This window comes from Alexandromys fortis, unplaced genomic scaffold, assembly GCF_014885135.2.
Source record: "Alexandromys fortis isolate MF-2015 unplaced genomic scaffold, M_Fortis_MF-2015_v1.1 scaffold_62, whole genome shotgun sequence".
Classification (NCBI taxonomy): domain Eukaryota; kingdom Metazoa; phylum Chordata; class Mammalia; order Rodentia; family Cricetidae; genus Alexandromys; species Alexandromys fortis.
In genome coordinates this window covers 2936732-2960487 of record NW_026067942.1, presented here as the reverse complement: position 1 = coordinate 2960487, position 23756 = coordinate 2936732, and the positions used below count along the sequence as shown (strand labels likewise).

At 43.4% G+C, this 23756-nt stretch overlaps 1 protein-coding gene across 1 annotated transcript in view; it reads right to left on the bottom strand.

The window, feature by feature from the left end:
- The window catches only part of Esrrg (estrogen related receptor gamma), a 541176-nt gene extending 522268 nt beyond the window's left edge, over nt 1–18908 (bottom strand). The window contains exon 1 of the mRNA XM_050148263.1: nt 18685–18908. The gene's annotated coding sequence lies outside the window, so the exon portion shown is untranslated. The remainder of the gene's footprint in view (nt 1–18684) is intronic.
- Between the last annotated feature and the right edge of the window lie 4848 nt (nt 18909–23756).

The following is a 23756-nucleotide window of genomic DNA, read 5'->3' as shown; positions in this document are numbered from 1 at the left end:
GCTTGGTTCGGCTCAAACTTGAGTCACATGGGCTTGGAGAGTTGAAAGGTCTACAGCGAGAGCGGGAGGGACAATGGCCAAGGAACCCAAGAAAGTAACTGCTGATTACTTGTTTGACAACAGAGACAGAGAGAGCTGAAAAGGTAGTATGGTTTCTCTGAGCCACACTTCATCCCAAAATATCAGAAAGCCTAATTTACATGAAAATGAAGGATGGAAAAGGTATCAAGGTCAAATCCCATACAAAGTTATAATTATAAACCAGAAGAAGGAGCCAAACAACATCCCTAAAAGCAATAAAACCTTAAAGGACACACATCTTCAATATTCCCACAAAATAGGGGGGAAAAGAACCATGTCAAAAGCAGCTTGAAAATATTACAAAATCACTAGAAACATAAAGGACACTGCTGTAAGATTCAAAAAGCTCTTCAGTGTACTAACAGGACAGAAGAAAATTTGAAATAAAAACAAAAGTTTCTTTCAAAAATACCCAACTAGCCTAGAAACAAAGAGAACAGCAATTCCCTCCCTATGCACAAGACTGTAAAAGGAGAGAGGCTCTTCAGTCTCAGAGAGAAGAAAAGAGATGAAAAGGTAAAGAGGGAAGAGATAAACCATGACGAGTGAATAGAAGTGTTTGGACAGGAAGAGTTCCTAGGAAGAAATACGAGGGAACAGAACACCAAGGCCTGTAGTTTCAGACATTCCTGACTGAACCAATGTACCGACAGCATACACCCTGCACCTGACATCGCTAATCAACTGCAGTGTTCTTGTAAGTCCATTGGTTTCCACTGATGGTAAAAGAGGGTAAATCCATTAGGTTTCCATGGACGGTAAAAGACGGGATGGCTTAACACAAAGAAAAGCAACTGTCCAATTTTCTAACGTCAACACTTCAGCTAGAAGATGAATATATATCAGAATATATATCAGCCCTTCAATATATCAGAAAAAGATTTTATAACCAACTAAACTAACCTGCAACTAGAAAGGACTCAAACAGTAATAAGTTTAGGCAAAAATCCACACCTAGTCTTATGAGTCATTTCTAAGGATCTACTTCAAACAACAAAATGATTACAGGGACAACAGCTGGGGGCAGATGTTAAACAATACACTTAGTTACAGGTTTCAAACCAAAACAGGGCTAAGGAGGTAGATGAAGTTTCTAACAGTGTCTTCCCTGACAATGTCAACATAACTAAACTATTTTAAAATGAGGGAAGGAGAGAAAAACAAGCATTTTTAAAGCTTTAAAAATGTCAATAACCACATTGGGATCAGTAATAATATTCTTCTAAAACTACTGTGTATGCAACGTGATAACACAAGAGTAATTCTGGAATATTAATTACCCCACATCCTAGACAGTCAGGACTAATAAAGAATGAAGAAAATGTGTGTGATGGAAAAGAAATTAAGTATAATTAGAGTTTCAAATGTCAACTGAGCTTCTGACATGAACTCAAAAGTGCAGAAAGTATGGAATAAAGTGGATTGGCCATACAAACACTATATATGCATGCATGCTTCTGCATCTCACACTCTTGACATCTACCAAAAGGTAAGAAACAATGAACCACCGCATTGTGCAGACTGGGGGTTTCTTGCATTATTCTTACCCTAAAAAGAAAGGGCCTCTTATAGAACTGGCTGTTCTAGGTCTAGGACAGGAACTGTGTAAGATAAGCCAGGTATATCTTACATGCCCAGACAGCTGTGACCCCATCCCAGGCTCTTAAGCTGATGATAAAAAAAAGACTGGGGAACCAACCTACAGAGGTTCTGTCCAGCTCAGGGGACAATATAGATCTCAGTAACCATTTAGGTTTTCTAGTGAAAGCCGTAATTTCTCTAAAAGGATCAAGAACTAAGTCTCTGGATCCAGATGTCAATTTTCAAAAATGCAGGGGACAGAAGAGCACTTTGAACAACAGTGCAAATGCGAAATCTGCCCAGTGCAGGCTAGGCAAGCTCTACACATCACATCCCACTTCCTCCACAGATGGCCAAGACTTGAGGGGTATTGAGGAAGGGTTTACAAGTGGGACAGAGAATTCAAAAATGTATCGGGTGTTTGTTTATTTAGTACTGAACCTAGATCCTCCCGCCTGCTGCATAAACCTTCTACTTCTAAACTACAACTAAGTAAGACATATTTGGCTTTGGGCTTTGGTTTTTAAGGACAAGATAAAGCTACTGTGTTTGGAAATACACAGTGGACAATAAACACCCTTTACAAGCTGAATCCATTGCATCACTACCAATGGTGACCAAGATATGGACTCGGCCTCCATCGCCAGCAACAGATGAATGGATTAAAAAAAAAAGTTCTATGTATATTTATCTAGCTTTTGTAGTTTATATTTGTTTTATTTTACGTTTATACATGCATATATATGTATACATATGTGTGTGCATGAGTATTTTTGTGTGTATGCATGAGAATATTATTTATTCATAACAAAGAATAAGCTTCTGTCATTTACAAGAAAATGGATGGAGCTGAGTGTCATCATAGTAAGCAAAATAAGTCAGACATAGGAAGAAAATTACACCATCTTTTCTCTCATATGTGAAATCTAGATTTTAAAATATGTCTTTGTAAAGTTACATTTAACATGGAACATACTATAGAGTCACTTGGGGATTTGATTGTCACCCCTTCCCCCCTGAGAACCTCTACCTTTACTAGATTCTCATATTTTATGATTAAATCGACAGAACAAAAGAAAAAGGATATAAAGTATAGCCAGGCCATGGCACATAGTATCTCATGTAAAGAGATACAGTCTAGTGCTGTGTTCATGGGGAAGGCCACCTAACTGTTGACTGGGATATCTTGGAAACCAATAGGCTGGACCATGGCTCACACACGCTTCCAATCATTTGCATGGTTCCATTTATTGAGAAACATGCTAGGCCTTAAAAGGTGAGAGTGAACTTTGAACTCTAAAATCAAACCAACCCTGGACACTAGATGGGCAGAGAGACACAAGGGATAAATGCCTCTGAGTGTCGAGGCCTCATTTTAGAACAAGCAAAACAAATTTATAGGCACCTGCTTGTGACTGTGGGGAAGGAATCCCTTAGAAATGATGGCTTTATTCTCATTAGCCTATCTCTAAATACATCAAGCTTTCCTGGATGGTCCTTTCTGTCGAGTGTGCTCAGGGTTGCCAGTAACCATAGAAAAGGGTTGTAAAGCATCCCATCATTCCAGATGCATTGGTTCTCCCTGACATGCTCCTGTCCCAAACAGCCACCGGGATAATGGGTGAAATTTTCCAGAGTTAAAACTGTGTAAGAAAATATTCCTGCTTAAGACAAAGACAGAAATGAAACTGGCTTTCAAACTGCCAGTTCACAGTTAGGATAAAATAGCCTGCCAATCACCAGGAAAAAGTTCAACCTCAACATATAAAAAAGCCATCCCTCAGTTCTTGAGAAATAAGTGGGATCCTAAATCACAAATAAATAACTAAACTGCCCCGCCGCCCCCACCCCCAGGGAGACAATGCATATCTAGGAAGGTAAATGCAGGTAAATAAGAACTGAAGGGATGTAAATCAGACAAGAGCTGTCGCTCCCAAGACTGCTGCCTGCTTCTAAACCAGGGGAATAAAGGGCTCACCCCACCCTTAAATATGGAATAAAAAGACAGTTGCATCGGACTGTAGCAAAGGCAAACCCAAATTCACAGAGGTTTTATTAAAAACAGGAAAAAGGTCAGTCCTCTTCCCCCCAAAGGAATGCCCAGGGCTTGTAGGAATTATTACTCCAAGATAGTTTCTTTATTAAATTCACTGTGCAGAAATAGAAAAGACGAAGCCATGGGAGAGACAGGAGCAGAACACTTTCCCTTCCTCTAACAGACATAGGCACGGTCAAGGCTAAGGCCAGGGCGTGATCTGGGGAACAAGCTGCTCCTTGAAGTATTTGGCAACCAAGAGGATTTTAAAACCTAGAATTTTTAATGAGCTAAGAAGTGCACAAATTATTTAAATGACAGGTGTGTCGCTCTTGATCCACCCCCTCTCAAAGAAAGCATGGGCTGGATGTGTTGAGATACCAGGTAAAACAGCCCTCATGACCTCACCACCAGCCATCTACCCTTCACCCATGGGTATTTCCACTTAAAACCAAATGTACATTAATGAATGTGTTGGAAGGAGTGTATAGATTGAGGGTAGCCCAGCATGACTTTGTTTCGTAAACATTTTTCAACATGGGCAGTCATGGAGAAATCTCAAACCAAAGAGAAGTACAAACTTAAAATGGATTGCAGAGAAAACCTGGGCGTGTGAATTAAGTATATTTGTATTAAAATTTAGAATGTCATGCAAGATGCTGCAGTCGTTTTGCGTGACACTCTGGCTGTTCTTCATAGCATTCTTATCATAAAAAAATGACCATATTTTAAAGGCTATGGCATACTCACTGTGTGAGCGACTTCACAGGAATGAGAAAGATGAAGAGCTAAAAATTCCTCCCCCAAACTCCAGGCTCTGCCTATTACACAGACAAGCTTTCCAACTGCAGGCCACATTTTGGTGTCAAAGAACAGGGTGCTGTATACACGTTCTGTGCAGCGAGGGACTTGGGCAATTCTGCCTCTTTACATGTCAGATCATCCTGCTGAGAGACAAGTCTGGGCTGGGGACATGGCTCAGTGGGAAGAGTACATGCCTTGAAAGCATAAGACCCTGAGTCGGATTCTTTAGAACCTACAGTAAAAGAAGGCAAGTAAAGCACACTCAACAATCCTAGTGCTGGAGGGGCAGGGAGATCCCTTGGGATTCACTGGCCAGCTAGCCTAACCCACCTTACAAGTTCCAGGCCAGTGAGAGACTCTGTCTCAAAAACCAGAATGGATGGCCCCTGAGGAAGGATACCTGAGGTTGTCACATCTGTACACTTCCAAAAACACACTCATACACACATGTGTACACATGTGTATATGGGTTGGTGCACACACATGTACACATGTGTATATGAGTACATGACACATACACAGGCACTCACACACAGGTGGACATAGGTACACACATGAACACACGTATACACAGGTACACACAGGAGAAATCAGCAGGATCAGATGCTCCAGCAGCATGCCCGTAAGAAGTCACAGAGGTGCACACAGACTCAAAATAATCCTTACAAGAATGCAATGGACAGTAAAGCAACTCTTAATGGTCTCACTTCTCGGAAGCTGAAACTGAAGGCCAGCTTTCCTAACCAGCACTGCAAACAGGAACAAGGCTGGTTTAGATCAGCAGAAACTGAGAAAGACAAATCCCTCCCTTCGGTGTATAGCTTCAAGTGTTTCTTAACATCAAACACTTTTATGGCTCAGAAATGAAAACATCACCTGGTTTGGGTTGTATTTCTTTCCCTTGCAGGTTTCTGGTGGAGATGTCAATAAATCTAATACAGCCAGAAAGAAAAGGAAGAACAATAAAAATAAGGATAAAGTTCACGCCACTTCATCAACCTGTAATCAAAAAGGAGTGGTGGTGGGCACCAATGCCACTACCCTATTTTCTACCTCTGTTGAGGTCCATCTGTGGATCAGTCCGGGAGCAAGAATATCTGGTGTGGGGCTTTGGGGCTTTTGGATACTGTTACCCCCTCCTCTCCTCTTCCCTCTTTAATAGGTTCTAGAAAAAGCAGAGGAGATTGCTGTTTCAGCAGACAGGGAAAAGAGGGTGGATATGCTGTTCGGGGTTATTTTTACATTTAATCCAAGAGAGGACTATGCAACCCAGATGACTCTGAAAAGCATTTTAGGAAGTTGGCAAGGGAGCCAGTCACCTCCTGCGATCTCCCGCTGTGAAGTAACCGTATCCACGGTATAGATATGTTCTTCAAAGATATCAATAGCACAGATAATTAAGTTAGCGCAGCAAACCGGCTACATGCTTTGAAGTGTGCCTACAGTCGGCGTACTAACCTTTCCCTCGCCTGGTAGGCTAAGCCTACGATCTCGCACATGCTAACAATCCTGTGACCTTTGGTCCATTCTCATTATCACATCATTTATGTTGCCCGACCACGTGGGGCCCACCATAAAAAACACTGCTTGGAAACAGGGAGAGCAAGCTAACAGGCTCAGATTCAGTCTCCAGTGGGGTCAGAAGAACCTTCCAGAAGGAGAACGAAGAGACTCTAGACTCAGATCTATGGCTGCAAAAAACGAGCACCAAGGGGTACAAAAGTGGGGGGGGGTTCCTCTGTTCTGGGATATTTGTAGACTGTGTGAAAATCTATTGCTGTGGTTGGTGGTCACAAATAGCTAGAAAGAAGTTACGCAGAACTTCCAGGGACAGAGGGGTGGAGCTGCCAAACCCGGAGGAAGCAGCATAGACAGTATGTAGAGATGAGGTAAGGGGTCACACAATGGAATATAGATTACAATGGGATGTAGGTTAAAATAAATGGATTAATTTAAGTTTTAAAAAAAAAAAGCTAGTTAGGAACAAGCCTAAGCTACAGGCCAAGCTTTCATGATTAATAAGTCTCTGCATCATTATTTGTGGGCTGGCCGTTCAAAGACAGTCTCACAAGAGAGCCTGCTACAGGTCTCAAATTTGGCATGCATAAAAGTTCAAACAACTGGGGCTCTTTCCAAAACAATGACCCAGTCTTTGGATTTTCTGCATTTTGCACATCTGTGTATGCACGTGTGTGTACCCATGATGATTTACGTGGAGGCCAGAGGTCTTAACTGAGCATCTTCCTCTATTTTTTAAGTGGGGGTTCTCTAACTGGAGTGGCCTATGGACTGGAATGTCTTAGCCAGCAATCCACTGAGATCTACTCATTTCAGCCTGTCCCCAGACAGAGGTCACAGATATGCACCACCACATCTGGGGACACAAACTCAGGTCTTCATGCTTGTCCAGCAAGCACTTTACCTGCTGAGTGCCTCCATATGCTCTGCATTTTAACAAGTGCCAAGAAAATCCCAAGTTTGGAGTCCTCAGACAGTGTTTTATAGAAAGAGGATGCATAAATCAGGTTCCCCAGAAGACCAACAGTGTGTGTGTGTGTGTGTGTGTGTGTGTGTGTGTGTGTCCCCAGAAGCAACCACTAAACCTTCTCTCTTCCCTTCTTTGCGTATTTTATATCATTCAATCTCCCAAACATAAATTATAGTTGGCCATAGGAACTGAGGCTGAGCAAAGTCAAGCCACTTCATCCAAGGGGGTCAGCCTTTAACAACAGAGCCCTTCAGGGAATAAACAAATGATGGTATCCATTTAACCCCTGGATCTCAACTTCTCTACCCAACTCTCGTGCCCACCCCATTTATGCCTGACTCAGCACATTTGCTCCAGCAAGTCTCACAGCATCGATGCTGTGCATGCTTGCACACATACATGTGTGTGCGCACACACACACACACACACACACACACACAGAGAGAGAGAGAGAGAGAGAGAGAGAGAGAGAGAGAGAGAGAGAGAGAGAGAGAGAGAGCAGGATTGATACACACATGTCTATGGTAGCCAGAAGTCATCCTTGGGTGTCATTTCTCAGGAATCATCCACTTGGTCTTTGAAAGATGATCTCTCTTAACTGGGGGTCACAGTTAGCTAGGTGGGCTAGCTGATCCTTGGGAATTCTCCTGTCTTCACCTTCCTAGGGCAGAGATTACAAGCACAGGCTACCATGCTGGGCTTTTCTATGTAGGTCCTGGTGACTGAACTGAGGTCCTCATGCTTAGGAAACGCACACTTTACCAACTGAGCTATCCCCACAGCCCTTTATCCTGCCATGAAAACAATATGGGAACTACATCTGTCCCATCTCAGGGACTAGGGCTGGGGCTGAGGACTCACTAATCTTCAAGCAGAGTCCTTTTATGTGAAGAAAAAGGTGGAGGTGTCTGAACGGCTACTAGAAAGATAAATCACCCAGGGTATCCATTAGTGCCCATAAATTGCACTCCTCAGAATGTTGGTGTGTTTCTAGTGATTTGTGATGTTGTCCTTTCTGGGTTTTGATGGCAACTTAGGTTTAATACAAAAGGACCAGTTTGGCAAAGGTAAAATATCTAGCCATGACAAACCCAATCCCCTAAACTCCTGATCCCCTGGTAGGTGGGAACTCAGCAGAGCTCAGTTTCTAGAAGCTCCACTGGGAATATGACTTCCCGTGTGGCATTTCGAGGAGGAAATCCCATTGTTAAATGTATACTCGAAGAAAACCCAAAGAGGTCTGCTTCAAGAAATTTTATTTTATTTTTATTTCAAACTTAAGTGGGATTGAACTTACCCTTATGGTGATATTTTAAGAGGAAACCTCTATCTCCCTTTTGCAAACTAAGAATGAGATTCAGGACACAGCCAGTTTGAAAGGGACAGTCACAGGTGGGAAGGGACATCTCATGTTTACAAGGCTGGGCTGCGAAGGATACTCACGCTGTGTGGTTTACATATTGTCTAAAAACTTGTTCAGTCAATAGTGATCATAAGAGAAAAAAGACAGACAGGCATGGGGTTCTGTTCAGGCCTGGACCACGCCACGTTACTTACTTAAGCTTTCCCTAGCCTCTCTCTAGAACCAAACATAAGTCTACTTTGTGACAGGAACCCTTATGTCCCAAACAGTCCTGCAGTAAGTAATAGCTCCATAGAATAAAAGCTTGAGCAACCGGGAGCATTTAGGAAAACAAACCCTCCCTATTTCCAGATACTCTGCCTTCACTGCCCCGTTCCTTATGTTTCCTGCCAGGAGCTCATTATAGTCCCGCAGGCTCCGGGATTGGAGGTACAGCCATTGTACCTCCACTGTGAAGTTACTCTGAGGCGTAGATGAATGGACATAAGCGCAGAGACTTTGAACAGTGTCTGCTCCATTCAGTAAGTTCTCTAGAATCTGAGGCCAAATAAATTGTGACTGCCGCAGTAGGAGGCTCTGTTAGCCACGAGACACATACTGCGATTTCAACATTTGCAGAGCAAGTGTGTGTCTTGTTTGCAGTTTACAGAAGTTTCCATGGCTCTTCTGTGGCCTATGGGGAGAAGTCATAATGTCAGTACCAACCATCTTACCAGTCTACAAGTTATTCTAGCTACCCACTTCCTCCTGGCTTTTGTGTTCTGCATGTGTTTAAAGCGAGGCCTCTTGGTCTTGACACTGTGGATACTTGAGGATTGATAACTCATCAGTGTTCCTGTCGTTTGGGGTGCTGCCTATTTATTGCATGGTGTTTTTGGAATCCCTAGGGTTCCAATCACTAGATACTAACAAAAATCTTCTATCCAACCATAACAATCCAAATTGTCAAGAAACTGTCAAACGTCCCTTGAGGGAAAATTATCACAAGCTTAGAACTACTGGTCAAAATTCATTTTTGAACAAGCAAGTAAGGCCTCTAAATCATGCCTCAGGCATAAGACAGTCACCCTGCACCAGATTTGACTTACACCACAAATAGCATTTTACTAGCAGTAAGTGAAACCCAGTCCCTGGCAGGGTCAATGAGATGTTTAGCTCTAACAAGCTATGGTGCGCAAAATAGTCCAAACTTCTCCATATATGCAAACTCAACATTTAATTTTCTGCAAGATTACCCACAATAATTACAAAGTTTCCAAAATACAGCCTCAAAGGCTTGGAACTCTGAGATACATAAGAATTGATCTTTTATCTGTTATCTTTGCCATGTTCTGTGTCCATGGAACAAACCAAATAGGTGTACACAATATTCTCCTCCAATTTTGAGGAGTATTAAAGTGAAACTTTCCTAAAATTAGATTACTTAGAAATCTGGTGAGGAGAAAGACACAGTAACCCCAGAGCATAAAAGCGACCCCACGGTTATCAGACACTCACTTTGCCCATGAGCGTGGATCCTTTAACGGAATATTGTTGCCTTGTACATCCTAAATCATAGTCTGACATTCTAAGATGTTAAAAGATTTTGTGGTAGCTGCTACTGGTTAATGATGGCTCAAAGGTAACGAGTTGACATTCACATGACACCGGCTTGTTCCATCTGCCAGTAACACACAGACCTTTTGAAGCCTTCCGATAGCGGGAGTGAACTTTCTACGGGAATCTGTAGTCAAATGCTGACTACAGGAGATCAACTCGGAGATTTCAGAGCCATTATCAAAAGACATAATTTCTTTGTCATGGTCTTAGCATTAAGCTGGGTCAAGAAATCCATCCTAAAATACACATGGCTGTATTGGGATGTTATTTACTTGTTAGTTATCGATGTTCACAGGAGAAAAAGCACACATTCATTCCACCTTCTGATAGCCAAGTGACTAATAAAGCTATATTCCAAATCAAAACAAATAGTAAATGGATACCCATATTTCAACTAAGTACAGAGTTGATGAATTATTTTTTAAATTAAAGGTATTGGGTTGGGAGCTTGAATCATCTAACACTTCCTTGGTCCTTCTCTTTAAGATGACATAATGATAGGACCATTCTACTGCATGGGAAAGCAGGTGGGCCCAGAACTAGATAACATGAGACTTAAGCTAATAAGCACAAAGTCCTTTCTCTCTTGCTTTGAGTGGCCTGAGTCCATATGAGAATAGATTATGTCTCTGCTCTACTGTGTGACCTCATGATACTGGGAAACGATAGAAACAGAACCTAACTGGGAACTGACAGAAGAGGAGATCAGCATCATGGGAAGTCCTTCACAGGGCACTGACCCTTCCTTGTCTCCCTCTCCTGCCCTTTTCTCCTCCCACCCCACACTGACTTTTCTTTCGTTTTAAGATTTATTTCCTCAGTTTTGTGTATATACACATGTGTATGTATAGGTCTGTGAATGTGAGTACGGGGGGGGGGGGCGCGGAGTCAAAAGAAGGTGTCAGATTCTATGGAGCTGGAGTCACCGTCAGCTGTGATCCCCTAACGTGGAGACTCGGAACAGAACTCCAGTCCACTCAGCAAACACTCTGAACCACTGACCCATCTCTCTCACGCTTTGCTTTTCAATGGGGGATAAAGTGTGAATTGGTGCCACCCTGCAGTCTTGGCTACCTCGCTCAGGACACAATGACCTTGAGAGTGTCTTCTGCTCACATTTCTCAGTCTTCTTCACATGCAATCACCACTCCTATTTTTTACTGAGCCTCTTCCAGGTTGGAGATTCTTTGAGATACAGATACTTAGAACCTGGATCTAGATACTTAGAAGACCCAGTTTCCAGTATGTTTATTTTTTAACAGACTCATTCTGAACAAGCCACTTCATCATGCAATGCTAACAACTCAGCTGTAAAACGGAAAATGATAATTTGTGACTTCAAAACATTTGCAACACAAATACCATGTATTATTAGAAGAAGTATTTATATTTAGAATAACAGAGAGTCATCTCATATATTATTTTACTTGAAGTCATACAAAAGCAATTATTGACTCAACAAGCATTCACACCGATTGTTCTACACAAGGACAGTCATATGGTTCCATGGCCTTGTAAAGGAAAGGCAAACAGTCATGGCTTCCCTCTTCATTCCTTCTCTCCACCTCCGTCATGCAAAAACACTGAAAACTGGGGCTGGGGGTGGGCATTCCTCCATTCCCCCAAAAAGGGCTCTGAGCCTTCAAGTGTGGCCTTAATTCTCTAGCATTCAAACTGTCTTTAGCAGTCTGACCTTGATGGTGACCTTGGGGATGAGGAGGATTTCTCGGTCCCCTCTTTCCAGTCTACCTTGGATTGCATTTTATTTCTAACAAATCACAAATAAAAGTTTGGCACGCTGTTGTTTTTGGCCCCCTGCACTTACTGCAGCCTACGTCTTCCAAGTGAGCTTGCAGAGCAGGAAGGGCCACTTGCAAGGAAACCCCATCTGCTCCACAAAGTGAGTGCCAGCCCCACATCACAAGAGCCACGGGAGGCCATCTGGGGAAGAACGCCACAGCACCCGGTGGGCACCAGGATGCTGAGGCACAAGATGGCACAGGACTCAATCCAGCACCCAGCCTGTGTTCTCGAAAACAATAGGAACCATAGCCTCCATCACTCCTCAAAGACATGGCGATGGCCTTGTCAGCTACATTCTAGGTCAGGAAGACCTCACTAAAGACCCTGGTGTCTGTGGCTCTCCTCTATCACGCATCCTCCAGTTTCTATGAGTCAATGTCATCACAATCGCGACACTCAGAAGAGAAAACAGGTTTTCTCTGGGGCATCAGAATCTAGAGAACAGCTTTCCTGCCTGCAAAGGAAATCGGGTGACTCAGTTTCTCAATGTGAAGTATTGAAAAAGAAATGTGACTTGTATAGCTCAGAAGATCATTTAATATTAATTTAAAGGGAAGGGGTACTTTTAAGTGAAAATGATCAGACCACACTGAATGCTTAGTTTTCTCTATGGATATTAATATAATCTTTGCTCAAGCGTCAAGGGCATAACTGGACTTTAGGCTCTCCTCCCTCCTCTCCCCCACCAGGATTAACATGTGTGGAGATAGTTCCACTATTTTCCTTCATGCTGATATACCAGCTCTTCTTCCTTTTTTTGTATCTACTATTACTTTCTCATGAAACTCTTATAATTCAGAAAACTGTCCCAGACCTGAAGATTAAATTGTCATACTGCCAGTCTCAAAACCATCATTTGATAGCCACTCTGCTTTTGATTAAATAATGTTTAAAATGGATTAAAAGATAATGACCCTAGACTATCTACTTTTCCCTACGAAAGGGCTGCCTCAACTGCCTAAATATGAAATGAGTCTATCTGTCTCTCTCTTCTCTCTTCCTTCCTCCCTATCTCTTCCTCTTATATCTCATTTTTTTTTATTCTAGAAAATCAACTTTCCTACTTTTTCTGAAGAAAAAGAAAACGGTGCTATAAACTGTTGTAAAAGAATGAACACACACACACTAGGAAGGCAACAAATTCCCAGGCCAGCCCCACCATTCATTAGCTGAAGATGAGCAAGGGCCAACATCTCTTCGAGGCTCCCTGTTCTCATTTGTAAGAAAATAGCTATCACATAAGAAGAATGAGCGAACTGGATCAATTAGATACCACTCATAGCACATGGCACAACGTCTATTTAAATGGCACAGTAAAGAAGAGCCATCATTTAGATTGGCTCTTCCAGCTAAAAGTCAGTTTCTCTATTTGTACTACCATGGATAATCTGAGGGACAGAAAACTGGGAGGAGAATCACAAGGTAAGACAGTGCTTCACCAAACGGTGTTTAAAACAAAACAAAACCAACAACAACAAAAACTAGAAAAACAAAAGATCCATCTAATTGTTATTAATATTCACTGAGCACTCAACGTGAGTCAGACGCTCTTCTTAGACTCTCCACCCGTTAGCTTGGTCCTCACCACAGTCCTCTACAGCAGTTGGCATTATGATTCCAAGCCAGGAAAAGGAAAGGAAAGAAACAGAGAGGTTCAGTAGATTACCTACCTCATCCCAGACCCTTCACATGAAGTCTAGTTCCAGAGCTATGTTGGAAGGTATCGTGAAGATCATGGAGGATGGCGCCTTCAAGATCAGTTATCAACAATAAAATACCGGAGTTTGTTTATTACATCCTTCCTATTTAAGTGGCTCCAACATTCTAATTTCACCAATTTAAATTCACCAACATTCCAATTCCTTTCCTTGTATAAAGAAGAAACCAATGCATCCAAACTCAGGTCGTAAGACCTTCCTGGAGCCCTGGGCATCACCTATCAATATCAACATTTTTGTCATCAACACCATTATCGTCACTGTCATGGATGGTTCTGTGCCAAGTAATGAGCAATTCCTCACATTTGTTCTCTATATGTGCTATAATTCAAGGAAATGTTGAAAAGGGTTCACCCTCCCCCATTCTAGATGCACACTTACAATTTTGTTTGATATTTCTACCACAGGCAACTCCACCATCAGTCTCAGAAAGGGAAAAACTGACAATTAAAATTCGCTGCTACCTTTCACAGCAGGTAAAGGATTAAGCATTTATCATAGGAAATTTAGCTTAATCCTCAAAACAAACCTACTATGTAGGCATTACAGATGCTTCTAGCTCAGTGTCTCAGCAAAGGAGGCCACAGCCCTGATTGGCAAACTGTCTTTTTCAAGGTCACAGGGTTGTCGAGAGTACTGCATTACAATTTAACCTAGATTTTCCTAATTCTTGCCTGTAGTCACTTTGAGAGACTCACCATTTTCTAGACGGGGTGGCTTTTAATTCCTCATATAAGGGCTCTCCATCTGTAGCCTGCTACGTTATAAGGCAGGGCTCTCAGAAATGTGCCTACAGGAACAGGACCTCTGAACGTCTACCCTGCCATCACACTCACAAATCTTCTGACCTTGAACAGCCTGTACAATGAAGCCAGTGAAGCACTTCCAGCGCCTGCCTTGTGTGTTTGTGGTTTCTGGAAAACAGATCGCTATCAACTCCATTCTAACCCGAAGAGATCCTAGAAGGTTCACTGTGCGGGTTTCACTTGGTGGCCAGGCCATCCGGCAAGGGAAGTTAAGGGGAAGGCTGGCTGGGAAGTGTGAGAAACACATCCACCCACAGCTGTCTCGGCCTGAATAGTGCCACGGGTAAACAAGAGCTCCTCTCTAGAGATCTCTGCTGGCAATCTGTTTTCATTCCTTTCGGGGGGGGGGGGGGCACGAGAAATTCATATTTTCATGGAGAATGTATTGCTTTCTACATGAAACTGCCAAAAACCCAACTGTAGACAAAATCCATCTGACAAAAATCCCTTAACTGCTTTGGTTCAGTTCTTAGAGGAGATTAGTCTTTGGAAGGTCACACAGAAGCCATCCCACTGCACACTGCAGTGTGGGCTTTCAAAGCCTTCACTACTGAAGGGATCTCCGTACTTGACGCCCCCTCTCTCCATGGTGTCTAATCAATGAGTCAACAAATAGTTCCTGAGCAGGCTTCCCTGGGGTCTGCAGGTCACCTCAGATGTGACTCTCCAGTTCAACAGTAGGAGAAAAGAAAAACAGATTTTTTTCTGACCCCTCTAAAAGTTTCCATTTATAAAACCAGAGCTGGCATCAAAAGGCCGCGGGATGCGGGACTCCCATCCCTCTGTTCCCGGGGTCTGTGATTCATACAGAAAAAGGCAACGGAATGTAACAGAGAGAACAGAGTGCAGGAAAGGAGAGGGGAAGGCTAGTAAATGGAAGGGGAAAAGGGGGGGGGACATGGAAGGGTGAGGCAAGAGGACCAAAGGAATATGACCTTTGTGCTACAAGGACAAAGGTCAAAAGAGAGATAAACAGCATTTCAAGAAATGTCTCCTTGGTGGTGGAAACCCTCTGCAGACAGACCTGCTGCTGCTGGGTTTTAACACAAACAACCTTGGTGGCGAGCTAAGGAGCCCTGAGTTTGAAACTCTCAGGGTTAGGGTAATTATTGCTTTCTAAATGTTGTTTTATTCATCATTACTGTGGACATGGTCCCTCCACTCCAGCAGCAGCACCATACATGCAATTAGATGTCAGGTTTAAATGTCCTCTTTCCTTCCCCTCGGGCAACGGGATTCTATACAGTGGCTCAACACTCACAGCATCAGCAGTCCTAATCTGCAATAAGAAAATTTGAAAAACTCAATAAGTCCCCTCAAATAATTTTGCATGAAAGCAAAAAGCGTGTAAGATACCATCTCGGGCTTTTCAATAAAAAGTTGTGCAAAATCCTACACAATGCAACATACCGACTAGCAGTCTCCCAAGTGAGGATGCACGGCTGCAGGGACAGGTTGAGCTGTCCACGCTGTCCTTCCCTGTCAGCACACAGCAGGACTCTACTTAACTATGCAGTTTTTTCTTCAACCAAAATAAACAATGAAACTTGCAACAGTTTATTGAGCAGATACTGTGCCGGATACGGTGCTGACAGTTTTCTCTGCATTACCCCCTCACCCGTTCAAGCACCACTGGCATGCCTTCATTCCCTCCATGTATTCATGAGGATACAAAGGTCGGAGAGATGTTGGATTACACAAAATCTTAAGGTTGTTCAGCCCAAAGCAAAGGCTCTGGCACACATCTCCACAGATTGTGACTCCTCTAAGAACCAGTGGACGGCTCTTTTAGTTGTGCCCTTCAGCTGAGGCAGTCAAGGTGAGGAAACATTGGGAAGTGTATTTTCATTATAATTACCCCAAACCTCTCTTCTCACCACGTGCCTAAATAGCCCCTCCCCAGACACGCATCAGTTACCCAAGCTCGTCACCTTTAATAAGCACTGCTGGTTTTAAAGGATCAAGCAAACCTTAACCCTGCGTCCTCTCCCAGGATGTTCCAAAGAGCTTGCTGGCCTAAGTTTGGCGGAGGCACTCCAGAGTATTTAAAGCACTGTTTTTAAAACCAACCGCCTCTTGTAAACACAAGGACCACGTTAGCTTGTCGCACTTCCAGATCTGAGCAACTTGTTAGGTAAAATCTTGAGAGGATATGGAGAGGCTCGTGCTTTTGTCTCCCCTTGAGCTCCCAGCTCACAACTTCCAGGGTTCCACCTCAGTGATGTGATACACACCTGAATTCTATACAACTCAGCATGGCCTCAAAGGGTGTCCTAGTATGTAGCTAGCTAGTCAGAAGAATCTATCCACCAAAAGGAGGCAAAATATAAACACGTCATTATCTCTGGGTCCCAGGTTAAGTGATCATATGCCACCCAGGAGGAGATATATCCAGCTCTCTTTCTCTTTAAGACAAATATGCCTGGCTGAGACCTTAGCTTAAAGTGTCCATGCAAATTTGAGGCTGAGAGCATCCTCATTTCTCCAGACTGTGTGATACAGGCATAGCTGCGCTTCTGAGATGCTCTCAGCCCCACCACGTTGTGGACCAGATTTCTCTGCTTGTCTCTAATTACAGGCACAGCTGGACAGAGTTCACCAAACTACGCGTGCATTGCTACTTAACATGGGTCTGCTCAGTTTTTTGTTTTTTTTTTTTTTTGTTTGTTTGTTTTAGTTGAAATCAGCTTTATGAAGACCATCTCTTTCGCATTCACTCACCATCCCTTCCAGAGAGATGCAAATGTCATTATGAGACCTGGCCCTCCCTGTGAATCCAGATAAAGGTCTGGGGGCATTAAAAACAAACACACAAAACCAAAACCGGAGATTATATCCAGCACTCACCCTCCCCCTAGCCTCCATGTGTTCATTACAACCCTGCAAAAGTTGATTTGAAAGCAAATAACATTTTTTCCAGAAAGATCAAGGTTACAGATTAATCCAGAGAACGAGGAAGAAGCAAAAAGACAGATGTACCACTTAGAGGGGAAAGAATGGAAGGCCCTGTGGCCCTGCTACATCTGGTCTAGAGGACGTGTGAGGTGCAGTAAGGATGACCTTCCATAAAGAAACCCCCAAATAGTCAGCCCTCCTTTTTATTTGCTTTTTTCTAAAATAAAGGCACTTACCACTGAAAATCCACAAGTCCCCACACTTGGCCCACAACACACAAGCCACCTTTCTTCATGAAAGCCCAGAGAGGGCTGTCAGGTTCAAGGAGCTACCTACTCTAGTGAGTTAGAACTAGGCGATGGGGGGGGGGGGGGGGGGGAAAGACAGACTTTCCCTTTAAAACTGAACAGAAGCGGATACCAAATCACATGACCTTTTACCGTAATTTCTATTAAAATCATTTCATGTCTGGTTGCTCCTGCTCTCCCGGCTCATTTGTATTGTTTACAACAAGCCACTGCACGGCCAGTTAGTGGTGGCTGACTCCATGGTTACCCGTTTGAACATTCACTAGTTAAATGGAATGTATCTGGGCTGTGGGTTCCAGGGAGCAGGCTCTTAAGTAACCACAACCCAGCTATCAATCAGGCTAATCTGAGAGAAATTAATCTTATACACGTAAGTATGGCTGCAGATTAAAAATTGATAGAAAGGGGCCACCAGCTTCTACAGACTGGAGTTCCAAAAGTGGACAAGCTGAGATTCGCCTCAGAGCCTGGCAGGGTTTGGTCTGTGGTCTTCGGACAGCCAGTCAGGTTGGGGGCCTATAAAGCTCCCAAAGGTAATAGACCACCCTTGACAAACAAAGACACGCACCCCCGCCTCCTCCCCGAGCCACTAGCGCTTCTTTCACCTGGTAGCCCTTAGAATCAAAACACGGGTTTAACCAGACTGCAATCGCAGCAAAGTAAATTAAACAGATGCATACACGACCGTCAAACACCAGACAAGCACCGAGTAGGATTCAATTAAAACTGAACCTCAGAGGCATACGCAATGAGTAAATTATAAGTGCAACTAGTACAGTTTATGGGGAGCAAGCACAATGCAAGCTCATTCCACTGTGCACGAATTTATGGAGTTAATTCTTTAAAAGCATTCCCCCCCCCCCCGCCAAAGCTAACTTGTTTCTCGAGATGGACACGACCCACAACTATCGGCCCTAATAAAAATTGTGAAGTTGTACAGTTTAATGCCCGCAATAATTGGCCCACGAGTCACATCTATATGCTAAATGAGAAGGGCAAAGAGCTAAAGCTAAGATATTACAACCCCGTCTACTGCAAAGTCACTGGATCAGAGGCTACAATTGATCTGTTGCCTCAGAACGAATTGAAACTGAATGTAACATAAGGTCGGAAAAATCCCTCCTGTACTGCTAATCGGATATTGTATAATGGTTGATTGCAGCTTTGCCTTGTCCTAGTGCTGCCTAAATCATACATACTTACACGTTCTGGGCTCTTCCAAGAGTTTGGTGCAGTTTCAAGGACAAATGTCTTAAGCAAAAGCCTCTACTGTGCAGCAGGGAGCCTGCTCGGATCTGATGACAGGAGCGTGGTGCTAAATCTGACAACGGAGAAGGAAACTTCCTGTGTGGAGAGGGGATCTGGGAGAGGCTCGGGTTCAAGAGGCAGCTGGGAAGGTGCTGCTCCGTCTGCTCCGGGGCTGTGTGGACAGGGGAGCAGCTGGGCTGTGTTTGCAGCCCTGCAGAAAGGAACCTTTTACTGAAAACCAAGGGTATCACATTTCAGAGGAGCCCGTGCCAAGTGCTGGAGAGCAGACCAACCTTTGACAACTTCACACAATTCACCCCAGCGGACTCCAGCACAGGTCAGGGAGGCATGTGGAAAGAGTCTCTCCACTGCCAGGTCTCATCTCCCTGTCTCAGCCCAGCACCCAGCTAAAGAAAGGCTAGCACCCGCTGGACATAGCACCAGAACAGGGCACTCCCTGCACTTAACTTAAACACGGCTTCTACCTTGGCTGCCCTCACCCACCGTGTCCTATAGGCTAACGGAGAGCAGTTAGTCCAGTTTGTACTTCTGTGAATGTGCTTATATGTGCGTTATAGTATGTGTTTATATGGGTATGTGCATGTACGTGTTTATATGATGTGCTTTATTGTATGTGTTTATATGGGTATGTCATGTACGTGTAGAGGTCAGGGAAAGACGGCCTGTATCTTCCTCTACCATTCTCTACCTTATTTCTTGAGACAAGGTCTTTTACTGAACTTGGGGCTCCCTGATTGGCTAGAGTGACTGGCCACAGGAGCCTCCAGAATCCTCCTCTTTGCCTTCCTAGGGCGGAGACTGCAGTCATGTGGTACTACTATGGCTTTGTACAAATGCACTGGGAATCGAACCCAGGTCCTGACGCTCACACAGCAGGCAACTTGACTGCCTGAGTTACCTTCCCAGATCCTATGTTTTTTTTTTCTCTACCCATTTTGTCTGGGACTCCCATGATGTTCCTGAGAAACAATCTGAGGTAAGAATAATGAAGAATTTAGTCCTTTCGTTCCCAAATCTAGACTGTGACAATTGATGGGGGGAGGGGGAACAACTGTGTGGCTAAGACAAACTGGAAGTGACTGCAGAACACAGCTCCGAGTGAGCTCACTATCCTAAGAGACAAGGGGCACCCAGAGCAGATCAATAAGAAAGAATATGGGTGCTACCCTCCAGTATGAAACCACATTCTCAATTATCAGCCTTAATACGGAAGAGAAGAAGCACTGAGACTTCACTCTCTCCCCGAATGAAAGCTATTCCTATCTTTTATAGCCTTATTTATTTCTGGGGGGGGGGGGTAGAGGTCAGAGGTCAATTCCCTCCTCTCATCACTTGTGTTCCAAGGATCAAACTCAGGTCATCCGGCTTGGTGGCAGGAGCTTTTACTCACTGAGCCATACCCTTGGCCTTCGCTGAGCAAAAGTAAAAGGATCATAAGAGGCAGTGATGGGGACCATGATAGGGGGGAGGCAGTCACTAATAGCCAACTCAGTCTAGTCAGTGTCTGAACACCCCATCATCTGTGAGGTCCATGCTACCTGGCCCTTCTCTCCAGCCCCTGTGAGGAGATTCCACAGAGGCCTATGAAAAGGTGTTTTTCAAGATTGTGCATCTCACTTCACAAGACAGAAACCACAACTGGCCTCTTCACAGAGGCCGTTGGAAATGTTGCAAGAAGGTAGGAGCACTTTTGCCCTCCTTGTCTGAGGCCTGGCCCAGGAGCGGCCTGGGAAAATGAAGAATTATGTGATGCCTTCGTTTTGCTTCAGCCACACACTGCATTTTAGGAACAGTAACAATGCGCCCCCTCCCGTGTGAAAGTCACACCACTCCATGAATGGAGCCTGCTGGGACGCCTGGTTTTACATCTACCCTGACTCCTACCACTCCACCCGCCCAAGAGAAACAGTTGCTCAGAACATCCATATTTCTGTTTTTCTCATCTGCGCAAGGGATGCAGCCTCGCCGCCATTTAAGATTTTTGTGAGGATTTAAAGGCTAACATATGTTGGGGACGGACCTCAGAGCCTGGCACTCACGCGGTCACAAACATTTACTGAGGCTCTGTTAACAGTCAGGCATGGTGCCAGACACTGTGGGCACAAAGTCAATCACAACACAGGACCTTCCCTCAAATCACAAGAGCCCGGGAGTTAAGTCTTCGTCCTCCCTTCCCATAACCTTTGCAGGCCCTACTAGACACACAAGAGGATTTATTTCCAAAGCGTCTGTCTCGGGGCTGGAGAGGCAGCTTGCAGGTAGAGCAGAGGCCCTGGCGTATGCCATGCCCTGGGTCCTTCTCCAGCACAAACACAACAAAAACAAACAAACAAGAAACTAAAGGAAACCCTTCCTCTCATTTGACCCTCCCAACAATTTTACGAGCTAGATGAAACTATGGCCAATTCATTAATGGGAAAAGGACAGCTTCAATAGGACACAGCCAGTAAACTGAAGCCTGAATGTCCATGAGGCTCTCTGGTGAGCACAAGCACTCCTTAAGGGATCTGTATGAGTTGGTCCTATTTTGTGCAATTCTTTCTTGTACTGGGCCTGGATTTTGTTGTTGTTTGTTTATAGTGCTAGGGATGGGATCGAGGTCCTGTACTCCCTACCCCATTACCTTAACAATTGTTGTACTTCCCTAAAGGCAGCGTGGACGCCTTAAAGCATCTCTTAAAATTATACTGTATTTTGCTAACTGACCTATCATGATGGAGTAGATATGTCATGTTCAGTATATTTCTCTAAATTAGAAAGAAATCTGAGCTGGGCTGACTGTATTAAATGACCAATTTCAGGGACAGCATTTAGCTCATGCTAGTGTGGAGGTCAGCTGCACCTCAAAAATAATCATGACTATCCAAGTTTACGGCACCAATGCAACATTAATCTCCCGAGATTGTGTTTTCCTCTTGTTTAGCGCGCATCTACCTCTGGCTAAGGACCTCACGATTTTGACAAAGGTGAATAGAAATTGACTTATAAGCACAAATTTGATCTCATGGCATCTTTGATTTCTAGTTTGACTGAGTTTCCAGGCTGAACAGATCACAGAGTGTAGAATCCTGCCTATCATTATTTGGGGCATGAGCTAAGGACATCTGGGTTTCAAACAGAACCCAAACATAGTTCTCTCATTCCGCGCTTTTACATGCACTGTCTGTATAAACAGCCCTTTCTTGAGCAATACTTGACCTAGTCTTTCACCACATGCTCTGGAATACAGTTCATTTATAATGACAAAATTGGCTAGGCTTTTATCGGTGAATCATTCATAAAAATATCCCTAAAAGATACATGTACCACACCTCCACTTGGAGTCAACTGATATCTTCCATTCATTACTTCTAATCTTTTACCCATGAAATATATGTTTTCAGATGCGATTTATAGCACTATATATAAGCATTTGTCACCAAACAACAATTCCTGTAGCCTTCACAAAAAAATGCCTACATTTTAGATTAATATCAACGCTACAGAAAAACGTACAAATAACAGGCAACGTTTGAAACAAACAAAACAATTGCTAAATATATTGGGTTTGTTTTCAAAGTCATTTACTTGTTTATGTGGACAAGAAGTGACCCTCTCGGGAAGGGGGGAGTAAGAAAAGCTTAAAAGCTGCCAGTGTCTTGACACTCTCTTTTAGAATCACCATGCCTATGGACTGCCTGCCACCTTCAGGAGCCCATTTCTGTGTTACTTCCTGCTTCCTCCCTGTCTGCCTTGCTCCACAGGAAGTCAGGAAAGCATGGACAAAAGAGGCTCTACTTCCAAATGATCAGACCCAAATAGTAAGATCTGGTCAAAGGAGAAGAGGTTGGCTCAACAATTCTCACTCAACCGTCCACAGCCATCTTGAGAAATGATAATTTGGTTAGTTACATTTGATTAGTTACACAAACGATAAAGGTTCAGGAAACTAATAATTTCCCCCAAATTACTCACAAATTAGTGGATGGCCCAGCAGCAATTCTAAAATGAGAGCTGGAGACCTCATTCCAAGTCTTTTCCACAATATCCACAGGGTAATCCCCTCAAGGGAAGACCCGGAGTGGCTACCTGCCTTTGTTTCTTTGGTTCTTTGGTGGATTTTGTTTGTGTATTTTCATCTGGCTTTGTTGTCATCTTGTTTTAGACATGGTGCTACTCTAGAGCCCTGGCACTTAAGGCGACCCTCCAGCTTCAGCCTCCCAAGTGCTGTGATTATAGGCCTGAGCTTCACATCCATGGCTCGGTTAAAATAGGCCAGTCAATGTTAACATACACAAACACACACATGCACTTACACACACACACACACAACTCTTCTAACTGGAATTGCCTTATCTTTTCTTGTCTTATATCTTGGCCTATGACTTCACTGAGTAAACATCTTTCTTCATTTTTACTCACTCATATTTTTAATGAATTTCAATGTCAAAAGTATCTTATAGCAAGTCATATGCTTAGTAATAGTACTGTTTCACTATTTCAGGGGGAACTGAAGCCTCCTAGTTTATTGTCAGTCTCTAAAATTCCTAGAAATATCCCAGAACCCCTTTCCAGCCACTCTGCAAGAGTTTCTATCTACCCATTCAACTTCAGATCCGAGTGCAATGTCTTCAAGTTCAATCCTTGCGTGTCCACACACCGAAGAACACTGCTCAACTCCACAATCTGCCACATGAATCACTCATATCACAACAGAAGAACTATTTTCACATTCGAGGTGTCACTGATAAAACAATATTTCACTCAAACAGGCCACACCAGTTATTATGATCTGGTCTAGGGAATGGGCAATATAAGCCTGGGATTTTTGCAGAAAGAAAAGGTCTGTTTAAGACAACCTAGATAGATAGATAGATAGATAGATAGATAGATAGATAGATAGATAGATAGATAGATAGATAGAGACATAGAGACATAGAGACATAGAGACATAGAGACATAGATGGTATACAAAGAAAACACCTGCATTCAAACCTGAATGTCTAAATCCCATGAGGTGTGCATTC